Raw genomic sequence first — 24,200 nt, forward strand, 5'->3', positions numbered from 1 at the left:
ATCAGATTTTGCAAGATTGCCATAGTGGGTGCACTTTGCCTCTCTTTTGTTTGGGTATTTTTTTTTTCTCTGTTGAGAAAAAGACGTTGTTGGGAGTGTGGGATAAAAATTCAACCTTCTCATTAAAATTTTGCATTATAAAAGCCCACAATCCTATTTCTTTCTTTTTTTCGATGAAATCCTTTTGGATTTACTTTTTCCAGAAGAGAGTGCTGAGACTATGGGAGAGACCATGTTTTTCAAGACCATCTTTTTCTAGTGCTATCTCCACTACAAGACATGTTGTACACTACATTGCAATTATTTTGTCTGATGTTAGTTCACAACTATTTTGTCCAATGTGCTTGCAATTCCTTGACCTCCTTACCCTTGTTGTAACTCTTTTTGTCATTATGGATACCAAGAGATTCTACCACCTCATCTTCCCTAATTCAACAACCTATGTTGACTTCTACATGTAGATTGCATTTCAAACTCTTTGTGAAAGTTTTTTAATTCCAAATCCAAAACCTTGAAACTGTTTGTCTTCTTGTCTCAGCTTTTTTTGTCTTTTCTAGTGCAAAGTTGAGGCGTACTCTTTCCTTTTTCTTTGGTCTTCGATGATATATATTTTCTTTCTTTTGCGAGTAATCTATTCTTTTTAGCCTGAATCCAATTGTTTTTCTTCTTAAGAGTCTTTTCAAATATTTTATTCCTTCGGTGTATCTTTACACCTTTAGGGGCAATTGCTAATTTATTATTTTTTTCTATAGATATGAATATTATATTAGAATATTAGTTAACATAAATATTTAAATATTTTATTCAATTATACATTGAAATTTAGAAATAAAATTATTATTTTTTTACTTTAAAATTATGTTACTTTATCGTTATATAAAGTTTGACGTAAAATTTTATTAATTAGAAATAAACATTGAAGTATTTTATTTAAAACACACGAAAGATTTTTTTATATTAATAGTTATAATAAATAAAGGGGAAGTTTTTTATTATTAGTATTTTTTTAACTCTTTTAATACCAATATTATTTTGTTTTTTTAATACCATGTAATAATATATCTTTTGTATAAAGCTTCTCTACATAATTAAAAACTATTATATTTATAAAGATCTATATTTAATAAATATTTAATAATATAATATATTTTAATTTATTAAATAAATTATTTATTATATTTATAAATATTTTAATACAAAATGAAATTTTTATTAAAATGATTGTTATAATGGTTATAAGTTAGGACATGATGAAGAACTAGATCTTGGCATCAAGTTAAATAGATGAAGAGAAAAACAAATACTTGTTATAATATAACAGTTAAAATTGACCAAATAAAAATTATTTATTAATAAATAATATTTTAATAAAAAGAAATAATTGTTAGAATATAGTTGTTAATATTGAATTAAGGAAAATAATGAATCAAAAGAATTTTTTTATTGAAATGAATATCTAACATAAAAATAAGGCGTACCCTATAGACAAAATAACAATTTCAAGATTTTTTGTTCTTTAAAATACATTTTTGAATGCATAAATAGATTCAACACCCTTGAAAACCCCTGGAGCACTCGAATTATGCAGATTAAACAATTTAAACTCATTAATATAGAGGTTACTTATTAATATTTGTTTTTAATAAATTAATAAACTAATATCTTAATTTAAATATTATGTTTCAAAAGCTAGTAATATTTGGTTTTAATAAATTAATTTAAATATTATTTTTCAAAAACTAGCCGTTTAATATAGTTGTTACCTATTTATTTTTAATAAATTAATAAACTAATATAATTATTTAAATATTATTTTTCAAAAACTAGCCATTTAATATAGCCGTTACTTAATAATATTTGTTTTTAATATATTAATAAATTAATATCGTAATTTAAATATTATTGTTCAAATATAGTCGTTACTTGAAATTATGTCTCTACATTGCTCTCTATTTAAGCCTTTGTCATGGTCTACCTCTTCATCTGGTCCTGATGATGAACCACACTTGTTGGTTCGAAACGCGTCGACCAAACATTTCTCTTATGTGATTACATTTCTCTGATGTGATTTTTACCAAAAGACTTTGCTTAATTCATTATGGATCACAAAAGTTTGAATACAGAAATTTAAACTCAAGGTTTTAAAAATCTCTGTCGGATTTTCATTAAAATTAACCAAAAAAATGATCGTGAAAAAGGGCATTTTGTATAAGTTAAACTACACATAAAAATAATATTTAAGTCAAACCTAAATAATCAAAACAATTAATAAAACAAAACTAATATTTGGGTCAAACTTAAATAATCACAAAAAAAACTTGAAAATAAATAAAAATAATAAATGGTCAAACTTTAATAAAAATATTTGGTTCAAACCTAAATAATCAAAACACTAAAACAATTAATAGAATAATATTTGGGTCAAAATTAAATAATCAAAACAATTAATTCTAAAAACTTATAAATAAATAAAAATAATAAATGCTCAAACTTAAAAAATAAAAAATAAAAAAATATTTATTGTATTAATAAATAATATTTTTTTGCTCAATTCTAACTGTCATATTATAACAACATTTTTTTTTTTTTTTTCTCTTCATCTATTTAACTTGATGCCAAGATCTGGTTCTTCACCTTGTCGTGACAATGAACCACACTTGATGGTTCAAAACGCATTGACAAAACTCTGATGATGTGATTTTTACCAAAAATTTTATTACTTTTCATAGTAATCATAATTATTTAGTAATAGCAATAATTATTTTAAAATGATTATAATAATATTTAATTAACAATAATTAATGTAAATTAAAAATTAACAGTGATTAATATTATCTTTGCCACAATGTGACAATGGACCATGGTTGACCATGGTTGATTTTCATATTGAGACAATCTTTGTTACAATGTGACATTGGACCATGATTGACCATGGTTGACTGTGGTTGTCACAATTAGAAATTAGACCATGAAATAATCTTTGTGAGAATTTGACTATGGTTATGGACCATGATTAGTTTTCATATTGACACAATCTTTCTCACAATGCAACATTGTACCATGATTAAGCATGGTTGATTTTCATATTGAAACAATATATGTCACAATGTGGCATTGAACCATGGTTGATCATAGTCCAATCTTTCATATTAACACAATCTTTGTCACAATGCAATGTTGAACCATGGTTGACCATGATTAATTTTCATATTGAGAAAATATTATGATAAATCCTAAGATATATATTATAAACCAACGTATATAAACCCTAATGAATAATAAACCTAAGAGATTAATACTAAAAACCCAAGGTATTATAAAACCAAGGTATATAAATCCTAAGATAAATATTATAAACCCAAAAATAAGCATGGTTGACCATGGTTGATTTTCATACTGAGACAATCTTTGTCATAATGTGATGTTGGACCATGATTGCATCACGGCAATCTTTGTCACAATGAGACATTTGACCGTGTTTGACCATGGTTGATTTTCATATTGAGACAATATTTGTCACAATGCGACATTGGACCATGGTTGACCATGGCTATCACAATGTGACATTAGACAATGAGAGAATCTTTGTCACAATGTGCATGGTTATTGACCAAGGTTGAGCATGATTAACCATGTTTGACCATCATTGATTTTCATATTGAGACAATCTTTCTCATAGTGCGATGTTGGACCATGGTTGACCATAATTGACTATGTTTGACCAACGTTGACCATAATTGACCATATATCATTTTCATATTGAGAAAATCTTTGTCACAAACCCAAGGGATTAATATTAAAAACCCAAAGGGATTATAAACCTAAGGGAATAAGCTCAATGTGACAATGATTATTAGATTGATTTTCGTATTGAGACAATATGTGTCACAATGTGACATTGGACCATGGTTGACCATGACAGACCATGATTAACCATGATTAACTATGATTGATTTTCATATTGAGACAATCTTTGTGGCAATGTGATGTTGGACCATCGTTGACATAATGCGATGTTAGACCGTGATCGACCATGATCGACTATTATATATTATATAACATTATCATATACAAATGAAATAACAAATGATAATACATAAATCAAATATACACAAAAATGATAAATATTATATAAACAATTTTTAATATAATAGTTTATAATATTGGATTTAATACTACGGTTTATATTAGTTTAACAAAATTGATTAAAATTTTCTATAATTAATTATATTATATTTATATTTATATTATACTTAATTATAATTGTAATTAATTATTCTTATAATTTTAAGATTTATTAATATGTTTAAGATTATAATTAAAATTATAAATTAATATTATAATAAATATTTCCTTAAGTTTTATTAAAATTAGAACACTTCTCAAGATTATGAGTTAAAAATGTTTACAGATATATTGGAAAATTAAAATTAGTTATTAGATGAAATGCTATTAAAGAAATTGTGTTTAATATTTCGTTGTCAGTTTTATATTCTCAGTGATTTCAAAAACGCTCCTTTTAAATCCTAGCTATTTAATAAATGATGATTTCTAGATTAATATTAATATTATAATTTAGATTATAATTAAAAATAACATTATAATTAATAATAATATTAACATTAAAATTATTAATACAAACAATATTAATATTAATTATAATTAAGTAAAAATAAAATTTATGTTACAGTAACTACCTATAAAATTTACTTCGATTACACATTTATTACACGTTACATTCAATTCTATAAAGACTATTGCCACCGAGTAGAACAAATTAGGGTATAAAGACCATTGTTGCCCATTAGCACAAATTAGGGTATTCTCATGATATTTCTGTTCTTTTGTTCGCTCTAGGTTGAATAATAATTCTATAAAATATAACTTATATTATGATTTATAAAATATAATTTATTTCCATACTTTAAATAAAAAGAGTCCTTAGCTATCTCAAATTCCTCGGTGAATTTATTTCCATACTTTAAATAAAAAGAGTCCTTAGCTATCTCAAATTCCTCGGTGAATTTGATTTTTTTTATAAATGCAACGTAATACGTATATATCCAAACGATAGGAAAAGGCAATACATTCTTCTAGACCTTATTATGCCGGCCGTCCAGAGATATTACGCAATAGGTATTGGATTGACAACATATTACTTTAATTAAACATGTAAAATATTTTATAATTTAATAAAGTATAATCTTAATAAATATATTTTTTAATTTTTTTATGTTAAAATTTATTTTTAATATTATTAGTTATAAGTTTAGAGATGTTATTGGAAAATTCCTTGTAACGTGTGCAGCATGACATACAACATATACTCAATTCTTCATACCTCTTATGTTCTTTACTGTCCTATCATCGTAGACTCCCACTGCATATAAGACACAAGACATTTAAGAGTATTTGAATCTAGATTTATCTAAATATTGATCTATCAACGACGACACACATCACATGTGTGACAGATCGGTCAGTCAATCATAAGTATTGATATGAGAGCTGGGCAAACATAGTCGAGCTTTCGAGCATCTACCAACTGATAACTCTCCAGCAAAGTCTTTGTTCCCTTCTTGAATAATTCCATTTTTTAAATCATTTGAGATAGGACCCACCACTTGCCCCTTTTGAAAATTAAATACAATTTTATTTGGCCGAACAAATAGACGAGGCAGAGCCTCAATGAGAAGCTTAGTCAAAAATATTGAAAGCACTGGAATCGCCATAAGATTAAAAAGATAGAATGAAGCCAAATCAAGTTTGATCTTTGGTAGAGAAAAATGGCCAAGTTACGGTCCTTACCCAAGGTACTAAAGTAATCAACCGCAATTTTACCCATAGCTCCCCATACACATCTAAATATTGCACTCCAACAAGAATCATTATGGGGATAAAACCAAACTTTAATGAAAGCATCATTAACATATGAGCTCCACCTATATAGCACAAACCAATATGGTACTGTAAATCATTGTTACGACCGGAAGTCCTCCACTCAACGATTTTCACTGAATTTGGCTCTTCCCCCAAGTAAAATTGCTTAATTTCCACCCTCTGTACATAAGCAGGCTTTTTCAAATCGTCTATTATAAGAGATGGATATTGAATTACGCTCACGAGAGATGGATATGGAATTGATTTAGAAATTTTGTATTTTGGAGAAACTCTCAAACAAATTTATAGAGAATTTCTTTCTTGTTTCATCAAATTTAAGTAAAATGTTAACCATTAAGAGAGCGTCACAAATCAAGACTCTTAACCGAACAAATGTTTAGATAGCACCATCATGGACCATTTAATTATGGTAACTGGTTACAATTCATAATACAAAGACACATAACCTTAATTATAATTATAGCATGATGCCATAGAAAAGAAACTCAATATAAACATCATTTATATCAAATAATGTATAATTGTATTAACGATATATAGGAAATACTAAAGTTTTACCAGATGCAAAGCAGTTGTGAAAAGTTAACCAAATCCAAAGTAATATATAAACAGTATAAAGCTAATTACCAAAAAAGAAGTTCAATAGCCTTCATATTATTATAGGTTCTCGTAATCCCTTATCCCTTGATTTCCAAATACCCATTTTTTTCAGAAGAAAAAGCGTAATATATTCATATAAGAAGATTACATAGAGCAAATGCAAGAAGCATATGCAGAAACATTCATATAAGAAGATAACATAGAGCAAATGCCAGAAGCATATGCGGAAACGTGGACCAAGCCACATGCAAATCTGCTAAAACAGATCCCAAATAAAGCCCCGAAAGGCCAATATTGCCCCCCGACAAGGCAACCCATCTAATTTCCAAATACCCATTCTATCCACCAACATAGTCCTACATACATTTGGATTTTTTCAAAGATTGATAATAAAATTTGCTTCTTGTACTAAGGAAGGTCCACGGTTAGGTAAGATGACATGGATTTGGTTGGACACTAACGCCAAAATAGATTATATAAATATATTTGTTGATATCTTATATCTTCATAAATAATATTTGATTTTTGAAAAAATATTTTTAATAATTTAATGTCAAAAATAAATTTATATAATAATATGTAAGCATTTACATAAAATCTATATAATATTATGCAAACATTGACATATGCCTAAGCTATAAATATGCATTTTAAATAAATAATTGTAAAAACAATTATTCATATTTTGTATCTAAATTAGAAATATTTCAATCTGATATTCTGAAAAATAATATATTTTTAGTATTTTTAATTATTTTATTATATAAAAATATATTTTAATATTAAAAAATTATAATATACATTTCATGACATAATATTATAATAATTAAATTAAATTAATTAATATATTTTTTTATTATTAAAAAACATCAAACATTATTCTATTATAAACATACCAACAAAGATCCATGCAAATTTGAGTTCTTAAATATCAAAATATTTATGCATTTTTTAAATATATATTAAATATTTTTTTTTTAACCATAAAAATATACACTATAATATTTCTCAATTCATAAGGAACCTATTTTTGCAAGAATCACATTTTCAAAAAACAAAATGAATTTGCAGCATCATAACCTAGAATTATATGTCATTAATATTTGTGCTACACAAACTACATTATGTGCTTTACTAATTTGAACATATACAATGTTCTTTTGGTGCTTCCAATTTTATAGAGATGTCAATTGTCTAATGTCTAATACTTACTTTCTATGTAAAGTTCATTTACAAATAATGGTCAATGGTCAAAGTCACATGTGTATTTTTTTACTAAATAACAAGCACAAGCTATTAAGTAGAACTTATTCTTTTAAATATTTACAATTACAACTTTTTGTTTTTTGTTTTTTAAATATATTACTAAGCCAAAAAAATCATTCTACAACCAAATATAATGTGTAACATATTCATTGAACATCAAAATTGAAATTTTACTATGTAAAAAAAAAAAATCTTAAAAAACTATATAAAACATTTAAATAATATCCACTCCTAAAAAAATTAAATCCCTCTCACTCACTGTATTTAATTTCTTTTCATCGTACATCTATCCTTTTAATGTTTATATTTCCATTACACTTGTATCATTATCTGAAGACTCACGATCCGATCAGGAGAGTTCATTATTTTAATACTTTTATTTTTATGCGTTTGCGAATCACATTATTTACTGAAGGTACACTATTACGACCTCTTAATTTAATGCCTTTTACTTTTTCTTACTCGCCTCGAACTTTTATTTTTACTTTCATTCTTATGAAAAAAAAATTCAAAGTTAATTATTTACATATATTTTTATTTTATTTTTTAATATTTTGATTTTATTTTATCAAATAAACAAATTTTTATAATACATATACTCATTACGATGAACAATAATATAAATTTTTAAATAAATCTGTTTTTCATCCCATCAACCTTTTCTTTTTCAATAAATTCGTTAGATATATTTATTCTTTATTCATCAATTGTTTTCTTGCTCATATTATTCTGCCTTATTCTTTTAAACTTTTACTATTGTAACTTTTTTTTAACAAATATATTATTTTAATACATATATTCTTTAACTTTCTTTTCATCATACATATATTCCTTTGATATTTGTATTTCCCTTCCACGTGTATCATCATCTAGAAGACTCAAGGTCCGATCATGACCGTTCATTATTTTAATAATTTTATTTTAGGTATTTGTGAGCCACACTATTGACTGAAGATACTATATTGCCACATCTTAATTTTAATCGTTTTACTTTTTCTTACTCTGCCTTGAACTTTTACTTTTTACTTTAACATTTTTTCCTGTCTTATTCATGTACAAACTTTGGTTTCATGAGGTGTGTTCTGGTTTCTCATTCGCATAACTTTTTATGTTTTTATAGGTTCTTTTTAGTTTGGTTTATCTCCTAAGTTTGTTTTTTTGTTTAGATACTTGAGAATACAATGATAAATCGATGGTAGAGAATATCATAATAAATCGATGGTATTTTAGTTTTGTTTTTTTGTTGTTTAGATTCACAAAAATTTTATTTTTGAAGTTTGTTGTTAAACAAGTTTAGAGATTATCGTGATAAATCGATGGTATTTTAGGATGTTTTATTAAAAATATGGTATTTATATGAACAAAATTAGATAGTTATATCTCTATAATTAGAAATATGGGAAATAATTAATCATTGTCCTAATTAAGACCATCCTATCTATATACAAAACCCAAAAGATTAGTTAACACTTTTTCTCTTGATCCGAAGGGACATCTAACATGCCAAGTAAAGATTTAAAATTTTCAAACTTTTTATATTCCAATGCTTTGGTAAAAATATCTGCAATCTGTTCTGAAGTAGGACAATGTGTCAAATGAATTGTTTTGGCCTCAACATGATGTCAAATCAAATGATACTTGGTGTTGATATGTTTGGTTCGATCATGAAATTTTGGATTCTTGGCCAATTGAATTGCAAAAGAATTGTCAATAAATAGAGGAGTTGAAACCTTTTGTTTCTCTTGCAAATATTCAAGTATTTTGTGAAGCTAAATTATTTTTTTTGTAGCTTGAGTTGCTACAACATATTCAACTTCGATGGTAGAATCAACAGGAACATATTGTTTTCGTGATCTCCAACTAATAGTTGTTGATCCAAGATTCATCAAATAACCAGAGGTTGAGACTCCATGCTCCTTATCACCATCAAAATCTGAATCTGAATAACCAGTAAGATGGAAGTTTGAAACTTTGGAATATTTGATGCCATATGTTTGAGTTCCTTTTAAATATTTAAGTATTCTTTTTGTTGCTACCCAATGACCTTCACAAGGTTGATGCATAAATATGGAAAGTATCCCTACAACAAAAGTCATGTCAGGACAAGTAGTAAAAAGATAAATCAAACTTCGAAAAAGATGTATGTACTTTGTTGGATCTTCAAATAGTTTTCCTTCTTCTGAAGTAAGTTTTAGATTTGATTTGGTTCCATTGGAGTAGCAATAAGATTACAATCCATCATTCCATATTTGTTCAATAGTCTTCCGACATATTTCCTATGAGAGATAAAATTATGTTGAGGTTTTTTTATCAACTTCAATTCCAAGATAATAATGAAGTAAACCTAAATTTGTCATATCAAAAACCTTTTGCAATTCCTTCTTAATAGATGATATATAGTCATCATTGTTCCCTGTAATCATCAAATCATCAACATAGACAACTAGATATACAACCTATCTTCCAACTTTCTTAACAAAAAGAGTTGCATCATCTAGGTCAAAATGTTTATAATTCATCTTAAGAATATGTTTGTTTAGTTTCTCATACCATGCACAAGGTGCTTGTTTCAAACCATACAAGGACTTCATTAGCTTGCATACCTTTTGTTCTTTACCTTTGATAGAAAAAACTTCTGGTTGAAACATGTAAACATATTCCTTCAAATCTCCATTTAGAAAACAATTTTTACATCCATATGATGAATTTTCCATCCTTTCTAAGCTGCAATAGCAAACAAAGTTCTAATAGTACCCAATTTTGCTGCAAGAGAAAAAGTTTATGTGTAATAAATACCTTCTTTTTGTAAATATCCCTTTTCTACAAGTCCCGCCTTGTACTTGTCAAGTGAACCATCATCTTTATGCATGGTTTTATAAACCCACTTGCAACCAATGGGTTTTATGCCAACCGAAGGATCCACCAACCTCCAAGTGTCATTTTTAATGAGTGCATCATATTCCCTTTGCATTGCATTTTTCTATTAATTACAACTAACAACTTCGAAACAAGTAGGTTCACCATCAACAAAGAAATTATACTCACAAACATGAGAATAGTTACATGAAGAAATTCATGTTTCAAAATCATCATATTTTCTTGGAAATTTTCTGATACGAGTTGATCTTCGTAGAGGTTGTTCATCTTGTGGAGGAAGTTGCTCATCTTGTGGAGCAGACTCTTCTGGAATGCAACTACTTTCTGTCCCTGCAAAAACACTTCTATCATCCATTTTTTCTTCAGCAGAACCATTATCATCATTAAGAGGCAAATTTATTGAAGGAAAATCCACAGACTTATATAGAATGGGAATCCCCCCTTCAGGATGTGGAATATTATTATCATATTCATAATAAGATTTTGTAGAAATAAACTTTTCTAAATGATTAAGTTTGTTGGAAATAGCAAAAAGAAATGCTAAAAATAGAAATGAAAAAATAGCATTGCTATAAATAGCATTTCGGGATATACTCCAACTCTGTTGGAAATAGCAAAAAATAGAAATGCCAAAAATAGCATTGCTATAAATAGCATTTTGGGATATATTCCAATTTTGATTTGTCGTTGAATCAAAATTGAGAACTAAAATTTGAATTTAGTCTCACTAGTTGTTTGAAAAAATTATTAATTAATTCATCTTGAGTTAATTAGTTGGAGAAAATCAAACATGAAGTCTTTGTGAAGACATGCAACAGTTATTCCTTTGATTGAGGAAGTTATCCCTTAATTAAGGAGATAAGGATGAGTTGTAATTAGTTAGCTTAGTTAACTCAGTTAAGTCCGGTTAAATTAGTTCCAAATAGTTGGAGGAACTAATTGTGAGTTCAGTCAGTTAATGCATGCATGCGTGCAACTAGTGTTCTCCAGATAACTAAATATTCTCTCATAAATAACCAATGCATGTCAGTTCAGAGAAAGACCCATTTGAGATTAAATACAAGGACATTTGGAGGAATTTTCCTAAAAAGGAAACTCATCCATGTAGAAGGAATTAACTCCTTTAGGATTGCACAGTTATTTCAGAGGTCAGTGTTGTGTGTGAGGTGAGAATCACACAGGTGGCAGTTGGAGGACCCAAGAGAAACTGCGCAAGGAAATAGGAGGCTTGGAGGACTGAAGGAAGGCATATGTGTTGTCTATTCTGTCTATGAGCAGCAGTGAGGGATTGTACTGAGAGTTGGATAGCTTGTGAGCTAAAGCTTTGTGTAATCCTGAGATATTTCCACTTGTATGATAATACAGATAGCGAGGTTTTTAGCTGAGGCTTTCCCCAGAGTATTCTTCTGTGTTTCATGTGTATTGATTCTTCTTCTTTGTTATATGTATTCTATTTGATCTTGCTCAAATCGATTAAGCTTCACAAGTTTGATATTAGAAGTATATTGAGTATTTTGCTTTAGTACATTGCATAATCAATTTAATCTACAGTTTCTCTACAAGATGTGTAGAGATGAGAATTTCTACATGGTATCGGAGCAATGGTGAGTCTTGCTTTCCTCGGTCTTCCTAAGAGCTAGCATAGCTACCAGAACTCAGTGAATGGAAGAGAGAAATTGCTAGATTGGGAACGACTGTGGTCAGATCTGATGCAGGAGGAGATCAAGAGGAGCACTAGAGATGGTTCTTCATCCAAAGAGGATGAAGAAAATTTCGCCTTAGAGAATAAGGCAAGGAAAGGGAAGGAGAAGGATTCTCATCCCAAATCGAGTTCTTCCCATGGAGGGAAGGAGATTGACAAATATAAAGTGAGATGCTTTAATTGTCATGAGGTGGGCCATTATGCAAATAATTGTCCATTGAAGAAGTCCAAGAAGGGATCCTTGGAAGGATCTAAAGGTGAGGCATTGGCCTCTCAGTTCAAATTGGATTTTACCCTCATCACACGCATGGTTTCATCGATGATGGGTTGTGATTGGTTTCTTGACAGTGGAGCCTCATTCCACATGACTGGTGATAAGAATTTGTTTATTACCTTGGAGGAGAAAGACCTCCAGATGCGCATAGAGATGGGAGATGATGGAAAGTATCGTGTTTCAGGTGAAGGTATGGTTGTGTTTTAGAGGGATCATGGAGCTCCTATCACCTTGACTGATGTGCAGTATGTGCCTCGACTGAAGAAAAACTTGGTATTGATCACGATGTTGGAGGACAAAGGCTGCGATGTTGTATTCAGTAAGGGAAAGGTTTTCCTTAGACACATCACCACGGGTCAGGTGAAACAGATTGGTTCATGGGTACAAAACCTCTATTCTCTTGAGGTTCAAGATGCATGCAAAGCCTTGAGGAGCAAGGCAAATGTTGGAGACTTGGTGGTTGAGAGGGAGAGTACATCTCAACATGTAGCACCAGAAGAAGTCTCAGACAATTGTGGAGTAGCCACAATTGGTGAAGCAGCTTCAGGAGGTTGTGGAGCAACCACAACTGGAGAAGCCGAGAGGAGATCGAGTGGAGGCATCCACTCATGCAGAGACCTCCAGTAGGGGGAAATTTCGAACCAAGTGGGCAAAAGGATCACATGCAGCCATACCTCTAGGTGTGAGGTGGGGCGATGTGAAGTGATAGTCCCATGAAGGATGGAATAGGGTCAGGATCCTTGAGGTACCCAACCTCTTTGATTAGAACTTGCTACGGGAGCCTCAACGAGGAGTAGCAAGACTGGATGAGTGGGTAGAGATAGACGCGGATGGAGCGGAAGAGGGAGCTTCAGCATCAGAGGGTGTTTCTAGCCCAACAGGGAAGTTAGTTGGGAGATCAGTTACTTACTTCTCAGTAACTGAGTTGCAGTGCAACATTGGGCAGCACGATGCAACACGATGAGAGGAGGTGCGGTGTGGATGCAGTGCTGGGAGACATGACCAGCAGAAACACGGATGCAACAGGAGGAATTAGAGGGATTGATGTAGTCAGATATCAAAGTGACAGAGGCTAGAGCAGTCAGATACTGAAGAGCACAAAGATGCAGAGTTTTTAGTCGACAAAGGCAATAACAGTCAGAGACTTTGATGACAGATGCATCATACTGATTCAGTTGGATATTTTTTGTTTTTGGAGTTGTTGGAGCAACAACACTTGAGGGAAGTGTTGCATGCAGAACATTCCAAAGGTTCAGGATTAGGTTCGAGTTGAAAGCCTTTCTTGTTGAGAGGGAGTGTTGGAAATAGCGACAAGAAATGCTAAAAATAGAAATGAAAAATATAGCATTGCTATAAATAGCATTTCAGGATATACTCCAACTCTATTGGAAATAGCAAAAAATAGAAATGCTAAAAATAGCATTGCTATAAATAGTATTTCAGGATATATTCCAATTTTGATTTGTCATTGAATCAAAATTGAGAACTAAAATTCGAATTTAGTCTCACTAGCTGTTTGAAAAAATAATTAATTAATTCATCTTGAGTTAATTAGTTGGAGAAAATCAAACATGAAGCCTTTGTGAAGACATGCAACAGTTATTCGTTTGATTGAGGAAGTTATCCCTTAATTAAGGAGATAAGGATGAGTTGTACTTGATTTGTAATTAGTTAGCTCAGTTAACTGAGTTAAGTCCAGTTAAATTAGTTCCAAATAGTTGGAGGAACTAATTGTGAGTTCACTCAGTTAATGCATGCATGCATGCAACTAGTGTTCTCTAGATAACTGAATATTATCTCATAAATAACCAATGCATGTCAATTCAGAGAAAGACCCAGTTGAGATTAAAGGTAGGGACATTTGGAGGAATTTTCCTATAAAGGAAACTCATCCATGCCGAAGGAATCAACTCCTTCAGGATTGCGCAGTTATTTCAGAGGTCAGTGTTGTGTGTGATGTGAGAATCACACAGGTGGTAGCTGGAAGACCCAGGAGAAACTGCGCAAGGAAATAGGAGGCTTGGAGGACTGAAGGAAGGCATATGTGTTGTCTATTCTATCTATGAGCAACAGTGAGGGATTGTACTCAGAGCTGGATAAATTGTGAGCTAAAGCTTTGTGTAATCCTGAGATAGTTCTACTTGTATGATAACACAGATAGTGGGGTTTTTAGCTGAGGCTTTCCCTAGAGTATTCTTCTGTGTTTCATGTGTATTGATTCTTCTTCTCTGTTATATGTGTTCTGTTTGATCTTGCTCAAATCGATTAAGCTTCCGCAAGTTTGATAGTAGAAGTAGATTGAGTATTTTTCTTTAGTACATTGCATAATTAGTTTAATCTACAGTTTCTCTACAAGATGTGTAGAGATAAGAATTTCTACAAAGTTGTCTATCAATTGTGGATGTATCTTTATCATATTAAAGAAATATTACATCTCTTGACAAAATAAACTTCTTATTCTTTTCATCATACAACCTGTATGCCTTAGAAGTCATATAATATCCCAAAAATATGCATTGCTTTGCTTCTTGCACTTAACTTATTTATTTGCTTCTTAGGAATTAAAGCATAACAATAAGTACCATAAACTTTGAAATTTTGAACAACAGGGAATATTTCATTTATTTTTCAAGATATAATCCATGTATGTATGTATGTATGTATGTATGTATGTATGTATGTATGTATGTGTATATGTATATGTATATGTATATGTATATATATATGTATATGTATATGTATATGTATACGTATACGTATATGTAGATATACATATACATATACATACACACACACACACACACACACACACACACACACACACACACATATATATATAGATATATATAAAATCTCCACACATAGGAATACTTCACTAATTTTTCAAGATATTGAGTCCATATATCTATCTATCTAGTGAAAAAAAAATTAAATAACAAAAAAAATGGAAGTTTAACTGCCGCAAGTATATTATTTATTTATTGATATAGGTACGTGGAATTATTAAGAATACTTCATACAAACATATAGAATTACAAATGATGGACAAATGACTTATAGAGTTGCGGTGATAGTGGCAGAACTGTTATTTCGACATCATCCATCCCATGTATCTGAAGTTGCATGCATAAATTTTACAAATAACCATAAATCAAATTCAAATTCAGGGGTAAATGAAATTTAAAAATCACATTTAACTCGGGGATAATTGAAATTTCCAAAGGATAAATATGATTTCTAAATCAAATTCAACTTGGGGATAAATGAAATTTCCAAACCCAAAACGAATTACGATCAAATCAAATAAATATCTTGGAATACTTGTGTCGGAGAGTGCCTAATTGGTGGTGTCTTGTACGACATCCAGAAAAAGTAGCCCAACATCCCTTCATGTTTGGAAAACACCACCTTCCTGGCAACAGACTGGTTGTTATAGTAGCCAATCTAATTGAATCTTACAAAAGAATAAGTTGAGATGGTGGTGTTATTGAACATGTAGGGTGTAAAGGAAAGTAAAATAAATTCCATTTATCTTAACTAGCAGATGATCCAATACAACCATGATTTAAATTCAACTGGAAATTGATATAGGTAATGAGCATGAGCAATCTATGCAAGTTCTAAGGTCGACTATCATTATATAGAATTGAGTTACTTTATGAAGTGGTATTTTTTTTGGCCTTTTTATGGAGATTATAGATTTAGTTAAGTAGGAGGTCAATTGAATAAGGAATTCATTATTGTCGGTCGAATTCCAATATATTTCCAAATTTGCAATCAAAATAAGTTCAACACTTTTCTCGTCATGACCATAACCACATTCTTCTTGGGGTCGGCATGTTTTCTGAATTTTTTTATTGAAGACAAAAGAGGTTACTCTCTAGAAGGCAGGACTATCGTGTGGATAGCATGGTCGGCATTCAAAGGAGACAGTCATGTTTGGAGAATCCATGAGCTATGTTTCCAGTCAATCACGAGTACGAATAGGCTACTACTATCATATATAATAAAAAATAAGAGTAACAATGTCTATTTCAATGGAGATGGTGCTATGCATATTACTTTATTCATCAAAGGTGGATAAGTCAAGGTCTTCTAGGTCAATAAGTCAAGGTCTTCTAGGATGATAAGTCAAGGTCTTCTAGGTTCTTAGCTACCATTGAAGCTCTCTCAATCAACTTCTTTGTGTCTCATTGCATTTCATCAATGCATAAGAGGATTTCTTGTTGTGTTTTTGAATTTGTTTACTAGGAATTTTCCCATTATAGTTTTCCATTACCAATATATGTCCATAATATACAAGTATCTTGCTTTTCTGGTCCTAGTGTTCTCCGTATCTCATAGCCACACACCACCCCTTATTCTACATCAACTTTAGTGATGAAACATCGTTCAATTCTAAACTCGCACTCCACTTATTCAATTTTCCTTTGAATATGAGGAAGGGTAGAACACACATAACTAATAACAGACCTTTCCATGGAATGTTGGGCTCATGATACAGAGGGATTAAATTGATTCATTCTTCCCCTATGACTCCTACAATGGCTTGGGAAAAACATAGTTCCCAAATGACCAAATGATAACATTAAAAAGGAGAAGGGAGAAAATCTTAAACACATAGCACCAAAAGAAGGTTTATACGAGGAGCTACGAAGAGAGGGAGGGAGTGTTGAGATATGGTATCTTGGGAGGTACTCCAAGCCCTATGGGCTTATAACCCAAGGTGTGGGATTTGCACCCAAGATTTTGTGTGTGAAACCACAAGGATTTTCATCAGTTTGACACTTGGAGTATGTAGGGGACCCTTACAGGAGAAAGGGGACACCTTAATCACAAGAAATGTCAAGTAGTTTTGGAGATATTAATTTATTTATGTGACTGTTAGGTTTTCACATAAATAAAGGAACTCATAAATAAAATCATATAAATAAAGGAACTCATTGAGGCTTAGAAACACATCCAATGTGCATCAAAACATAAGGATCACATCATATGAAATAGACCGCAGTGCTAGGATACCAAACAAAGATGAGAAGGAGGCAATTCTTGTGACTGTTTGGATTTCTTTTAGGTTGCAAATCTAGGCAGACCTAAATGAAGGCGAAGAGAGCTAGTTGGAGCACCTCTTTATGACTGTTTGAGGGTCGTATTGATCTAGAGCAGGGGCCAAATTTTATAGAAGACTTATGGGTTGTTTTGTGATGATTTGTGGCATATCTAACTCAAATTTGAGGGTCGGAGAGAATCTAATACAATTGCAAGAGGGCTAAGATTGAAGTAGGGCAATTTCAAGAGGGCGAGGAGCCCTATTTTGAGAGAAAAAAGGTTTAGTCCTCTTGTGGAAAGAAGGTTGCAGTTGTAGGAGCCTTTTGGATGCATTTGGAGAAGGGTAAAAATAGTTGTTAGAATCCCTAACACATGAGAAGAAGGTACAACAATATACACCAGCCAAGGAAGAGTCAAAAGGTATGTTGTGTTGATGTGGTTAAGTTGTCTTTGTCATTAGAGGATATGTCTAGATTGGACAAATTGTATTGGGCATCTTGTGGTTGTTGGAGGGAAACAAGTAGGTGCTCAAAGTAGCCTTAGTTCTATTTCCAAGAAGGACATTGACAATAGTGAGCCTAGGGTGAAGGTTTGAGGCCCAAGAGTAGTCTCTTGAAGGAAAAGGAGGACTACTAGAAAAGGATAATTGGAGGCTCTAGTGTTGACACCTTGAAGGATAAAGTACAACTAAGAAGAGTCAACCCAAGTTCATTGTTGGAGAAGGACTTCTAGAAGTGATAGGTGGAAGCCCTCATGCCCTATGTTTGTCTTCATTAGAGAAAAACAAGAAGACAATATTGGGAAGACGTCCCTAAGTAGCTGAGGAGCAGCAGTGAGTGAGAAGTCTCAAAGGGTTGTGTCCTTGAAGGACTAAGGATAAGCTAGTGAGCGTGAAGACCTTATGTGTTAGTTGTATATGGACTTATGATTATCTAGAGAGTAGATTAAAGAGATGATTTTAATGAACTAAAGGACCAATACCATTGATAGAGGTAGTGCTACAGATTGGGAACAGAAGGACCAGTAGTGTGTTTAGGTTACAGCAAAGAAGTTGTGATTGTGCACTATATCAACTAAACCGTAAGTGTATCTTGTTCTTGTATTCTTGTACTAGTGGATGTACGAGGGACATTATCCCTGGTACGAGAGCCCTAGATTGTTGTATTACCAGATTGTTAATATAACGAAGTTGGGTTATTGTAAAAGTTGTCTATATTTGTGCACTAGTAGATTTACTATTGTATATTGTTTTGTTGTGCAAAGTAGTTTGTTGTGATACTTGGATTGGCAACATCAGTGATTGTAATATTCTAACTTAGGCTCCAGTATCATGGAAAAACAATAGGGAGCCGAGCACTAAAGGAGAAGGATGAACCCAAAATGCTCCCACCTAGAAAACATAAGAGGAGATTCAAAGAAGACCTACAAAAGTAATAAACAGAAAAGATCTACTATGAGCAATATCTGAAGGAAATAACAATCCAAACACCGTAAGTTTATTGGAAATTCAAAACAAGGCTTGAAGGAATAACTTCTGACTAGAAAAATCATATCAAATAGACAACAAAGAAAAAGAGGCAAAAGAGAGAAAATTAGAGGGAATAAAAGTAAAAAAAGAGAACCACCTAGTGATACATTGCAAGGTTGACCAAAACCTGAAATCATATCCTTAGGCTCTAAGTCTATCACCATGTTAACAATGCTATGCTAACCAATCAAAGGACTACTTTTGGTTCCTGTGAGAAAGAAATTGAATCTTTTCTTTCTTCTAGCCCCATTTATTTGTTTTTATAGTATAAGAATGAAGATACTCTTTCCTAGGTGTTGTCAACTTGAGATAATAAACTAGCAAGGAACAAACTTAAATTCGAGATAACAAAAAATATTTATATCTCAGACAAACAACCAATATATATGCAAATGACCCCAGTGAACCCAAAACTAGAGGGATTTCTTACTAAGTTTCTCCAGAAATTTCCATGTCCTTGTGTTGGAGCTCATGCCTTTGCTATGAAGCCATTGCAGACAAGAAACCTAGTTGAAAAATAATGACTCTTGGATGAACTAGCCACCATATCAAACCACCATTAGAGAAATTTGGAGGTAAAAAAAGGGTCTCAAAATAAAAATGTACAACAAAAATCAACTTTATAAGAACCAATAAGATTTAATATAATGATGTCAACCATGGGGGATGATTCACCATTTTTGGAGTAAAAAAAAAAAAAAAACTTTTTCAACTCGTGTTTTCAACTTATCTCCCTACGATTTTCCTCAAATTTCGAGTGGGAACACTCATTGAATGCAGAATTTAATTTTGCATCCAAGGAGCACCCATGTTGCACACTTTTGATGGACCCTATTAGACAAAAAATGTGAAATACATGAAAAATGTGATTGCAATCATGTTTTTTTTCATGTATTCCAGAATTTTCATGTAGTATGGTCCATTGAAAGTATGCAATATGGGTACTCCTTGGATGAAAAATTAAATTATGCATCCAACAAGTGCTCCCACTCGAAATTTGAATAAAATCACAAGGAGATAAGTTGAAAATACAAGTTGAAAAAGTAGTTTTTTCTTTTTTCCCTACAAAACTTAATGAGGTAATCTAATCTTATCTTATTATTTCCACTATTATTTAATAATATTCCTTATGAGACCCATTTTATACCTCAAAATTCCTCTTATGCATAATTGCTACAGTAATCCCAAGGAAATATTCCCCATGCACATGGAAAGGTTTTGAATGCATATGCCAAGTGGTTGAGGGCATATACTGCCATCACCCTAGCCCACCACATCCCATTAAAATTCCACTATTATCCACGATTGTCACTCACTGTATGGAACACCTATTTTTCTTTTAATTAAGGTTTTGTACATATTTATATTGTCATATTATAAGGACTCATTACAAGCATCTCTAACGGATTTTCTAGAAATATTAAAGGGTTAATGAATCTATTTTTCTTTTCACACATACCTAGATAGATTTTGTAATGAAATTAGGATAGAGGTGTTCAATATTGTCCATTTGAGAAAAATATTAATTCATTATGTAAATCATCTTAAAAAATATTAATATTATCTTTGATGAAGATTATGTGTTTTTGGTTATCATAATTATTTTCAATGGAGCTTTTGTATATGAAAAAGTTTAGAGTTAGGATTAAAGGTTTATGATGAAAGTCAAGCTCATGGCCATTTAGGATGTCAATATTTATTATTTAGTTGTATACAAGTATATTAGATATTACATACTCTATGGCACCACTACAAAGCCTATGAATATAAGTTATTTGGTTAGATTTCAACCGCTTAGTTAAACCATTAAAAATTATTAGATCTTTAGAACTACATATCTTAATGAGCTTGATATAAACAAAATTTGAAGCGGTCTTTCAGTTTCTTGTATATATGCTAGATAAAACAAGGTATTCATCCAATCACATAAGATTTGGGTTAAAATCATTGTTTAAAATAATAACTTGATTTGTTGCGATTTTAACAATAAAGTCTCTTAGCAAGATGATACTACTTTTCTTTCTCAAAATGTAAACATCATGTCCTGAATCATTATAAGGAAAATTTATATATATATTGTTTTTTATAAGAAGTAGAATTGATAGATATCAAATATGTTATATAAATATTCTTAATATTAATCTCTAAAATGTCCACTTATATATAATAATTGAAAAAGTATTTCTTAAAAACTTTAATGTGAATTTTTATTTTTATTTTTGATGTGACAAGTTATGCCTCTAGTATCTTTGCAATAAAATCTCTCATTAGTAGTTGCCAAGGCAACACGATTATAACCATCCATTTTGGCTTTGATTGTTATTAGTTTCCCTTTTACTTATATATATAAAGTCTTATTACAACTTTCTCGAGGTATAATAACATGTGTATGAAAAATACTTACCTCTTTCTTATTTTAATATTTCTGTCATAATTTTTCATTTTTTTAAAATATTTATAGATAATATTGTTAATAAAAATAATTATTATAATTTTATATAATTCCTTATTATTATTTAATGAAATCACATTAAAATCTATACAAAATCATTAATAAAAAATATATGAGGAAAAATTTAATTAAATTCAAAAATAAATATTATTTAGAATCATATCATTTTTATTTTACCTTTACTTCCTCTTATTTTTATTTTTTATAAACCCTTATTTTATTTTTAATAATATATTTATTATTAATACTTATCCAAATTAACACATATTACTGTGAAACTTATTTAACAACAACAAAAATTACACTACATGCCCTACTTATTACATATTACTGTGAAACTTATTTAACAACAACAAAAATTACACTACATGCCCTACTTATTACATATTACTTGCCATATTGGACATCCTTGCTTGTTACATATTACTCTCTTGAGAAATTGCACATTCTTGAAAGTGAGCATGATATGATATGATATATGTAGCCAACACAAGAAGGTGCATCATGTTAGGTGTGCCACCTGCCTATGTAACCCCATTCACGCGTTCTCCAGTCTTTTCTTTTCTTTGGCATGTGGCTCCCTTCACATTCACTAATGTTGTTGCCCCAAGTTGTGCCTCCTTTCGGCTTTATGTCCGTTTTCCACACCACCTTCACCATTAGGAACGCTCGGTGATGTTGATGGCATCTAAAAGCAAAATGGTATTTAAGTGGAATTATTTGTACCACTTTCATTATTAGTAATTAATTTTAAACTATAAAAAGTTATTTCATTACTCTCTTTTTTTCATAGTAGTAATTTAAACGAAAGTAGTTTTAGTTTGTTTGTTTCTAAGATAGCTACCAGTCTTAGTGGGACTAGCAGCTCTACATAGACACTAGATTTTCCGATAACACTGGCACATGATCCAATACGCAAGGAGATCTTCTTTAGTTTGAGGCACAAGTACACCTGTGCCCCAACCTGGCACTCCTTGAACAACCTGTTTCTATTTGCATAACTCTTCTGCCTATCCTATGCTGCCTTTAGATTATTTTTTATCACTTGCATTTCCTGTTCCATGTCTACCAATATATCTAGTCGAATCAATTTCACTACCCAGAATGTTGTCTCAATATGAAAATCAACCTTGGTCAACAATAATCCAACATCGCATTGTAACAAAGATTAGGTCAATATGAAAATCAATCGTGGTCAACCATGCTTATTTTAGGGCACCTATAATATTTATCTTAGGCTTTATATACCTGGGGTTTATAATATTTATCCCTTGGGTTTAATATTATACCCTTCGGTTTATAATCCCTTGATATTTTAGTTTTAATCCTTGGGTTTATAATATTTATCTTAGGGTTTATATAACTTGGGTTTATAATATTTATCTCTTGGGTTTAATATTATTCCCTTGGGTTTATAATACCTTTGGGTTTTAGAATTAATCCCTTGGGTTTATAATATCAATCCCTTGGGTTTATAATATTTATAGTAGGGTTTATACACCTTCGATTTATAATATTTATCTCTAGGGTTTAATATTATTCTCTTGGTTTATAATCCCTTGGGTTTTTAGTTTCAATCCCTTAGGTTTATGATATTTATCTCAGGGTTTATATACCTTGGGGTTTTAGAAACAATCCCTTGGATTTATAATATCAATCGCTTGGTTTTATCTATCTAAGGGTTCATATTCCTAGGGTATAATAGTATTAATAAGGTTTATAATATTAACCCAAGGGTTAAATATAAATCCATTGGGTTTATAATCATTGTCAACCATGCACAACAATGGTTCAATGTCACATTGTGATAAACATTGTCTCGATATGAAAATCAACCATGGTCGAATGTCACATTGTGACAAATATTTTTTCAATATGAAAATCAACCATGTTTATTTTAGGGTTTATAGTGTTTATCCTAGGGTCGATAAAAATAATAATATTAATTAACAATAGAAGTAATATTAATTTATAATAATCATAACCATAATCATAATTATACGCCTTCTGTGTATATCAATCACATTTACTAATGTGGTTATTTTATAAAGTCAAACATGGTCATCCATGGTCAATCATGCTCAACCATGGTCGAATGTCACATTGTGACAAAAATTGTCTTTATATGAAAATCGACCATGGTTAGTCATGGTCAACCGTGTTCTAACTTCACATTGTGACAAGGATTGTCTCTATATGAAAATCAACCATGGTCAACCATGTTTATTTTAGTGTTTAGAATATTTATCTTAACTTTTATATACCTCGGGTTTATAATATTAGTCCCTTGGGTTTAATAATATTCGCTTGGGTTCATAATTCCTTAGGGTTTTAGTATTAATCCCTTTGTGTTGGGCATGGGATCCCCCCAAGACATGTTTTTGGGCTTAAAGCCCAAGTTTTGACTAAGTCTGATGTAAAGACTATGCGATTTGTGGGTGCAAAGTGTGAAGATGGTAAATGAGTCAAAGGGTTGTCCGCCCTCATTTTTGTAATGTAATGTCGGTTTGAGAGATCTACCCATGGTCCGCAAACCATGGGATTTTATAAA

This window comes from Pinus tabuliformis, chromosome X, assembly GCF_031772625.1.
Source record: "Pinus tabuliformis cultivar Carrire ecotype Pingquan chromosome X, CPIR1, whole genome shotgun sequence".
NCBI lineage: Eukaryota > Viridiplantae > Streptophyta > Pinopsida > Pinales > Pinaceae > Pinus > Pinus tabuliformis.